Below are 1656 nucleotides of genomic sequence, written 5' to 3' on the forward strand. Positions count from 1 at the left end.
AAAAGAAGAATCAGAACTAGACACTCTGTTTGCAGGCGACACAGACCGGTCATTTCTGTCTATCTGTGGATGATTCATCACATGGCATTCGAGTTTTCGGAAAGAGTCTTTTAGAAAAATCTTTAAAAATCACAACTAATGATTATGTTTGTCAAAAGACTCTGCACTGACCATTCTGTTAATTGAAATACATACAACTGGCTATTCCATTTGCATGAAGACTCCGAACTGCCCATTCTCATCGTCACAAGACTCCGAAGTGCACATTTTCATCGTCACAAGACTCCGAACTGCCCATTCTCATCGTCACAACACTCCGAACTGCCCATTCTCATTGTCACAACACTCCAAACTGCCCATTCTTATCGTCACAAGACTCAGAACTGCCCATTCTTATCGTCACAAGACTCAGAACTGCCCATTCTTATCGTCACAAGACTCCGAACTGCCCATTCTTATCGTCACAAGATTCCGAACTGCCCATTCTTATCGTCACAAGACTCAGAACTGCCCATTCTTATCGTCACAAGATTCCGAACTGCCCATTCCCATCGTCACAAGACTCAGAACTGCCCATTCTTATCGTCACAAGACTCAGAACTGCCCATTCTTATCGTCACAAGATTCCGAACTGCCCATTCTTATCGTCACAAGACTCAGAACTGCCCATTCTCATCGTCACAAGACTCAGAACTGCCCATTTGCATCGTCACAAGACTCAGAACTGCCCATTCTTATCGTCACAAGATTCCGAACTGCCCATTCTTATCGTCACAAGACTCAGAACTGCCCATTCTCATCGTCACAAGACTCAGAACTGCCCATTCTTATCGTCACAAGATTCCGAATTGCCCAATCTCATCGTCACAACACTCCGATTTGGCCATTCTTATCGTCACAAGATTCCGAATTGCCCAATCTCATCGTCACAACACTCCGAATTGGCCATTCTTATCGTCACAAGACTCCCAACTGCCCAATCTTATCGTCACAAGATTCCGAATTGCCCATTCTCATCGTCACAAGACTCCGAACTGGCCATTCTCATCGTCACAAGACTCCGAACTGGCCATTCTCATCGTCACAAGACTCCGAACTGCCCATTCTTATCGTCACAAGACTCCGAACTGCCCATTCTTATCGTCACAAGACTCCGAACTGCCCATTCCGAATTGCTAATTCAGTTTGCCACAAACATTGTGTCGCTGAGACTCGCCTTATTAAAATTTTCATGTTTGCCTGATGTCTTAAGGGTCCATTTAGTGTGCAAGCACACTGGACAGCACCACCCAGGCCCTCTGACCCTGCCATTTATGAATAAATAATCTCGGGATCTGCAGGAGGAACGTCTCTGTGAGTATGGGTCTCTATGGGTCGTCATTCCGTGTCCACAATGGCTCATCTTCAGGGTTGGGCATTCCCTGACTTGTCGTGCTGAATAAATGATGCATGGACGCTGTGTGCTAACAGCATCAAAGGCCTTCAAAGGAGATCTGACCACCTAGTGTTACTGCCTTTCGCTGTTGCTGTTAACAGTCTGCGGAGAATTAGGAAACGACTTTGGTGGCACTGTTCAGCGGTATGAACAGAACATGTGATGGAGCTTTCTCACACAATAATGAATGAATCTTATTGAATGTGTGTTTACCTTGCGGT

This window comes from Babylonia areolata, chromosome 1, assembly GCF_041734735.1.
Source record: "Babylonia areolata isolate BAREFJ2019XMU chromosome 1, ASM4173473v1, whole genome shotgun sequence".
NCBI classification, from domain to species: domain Eukaryota; kingdom Metazoa; phylum Mollusca; class Gastropoda; order Neogastropoda; family Buccinidae; genus Babylonia; species Babylonia areolata.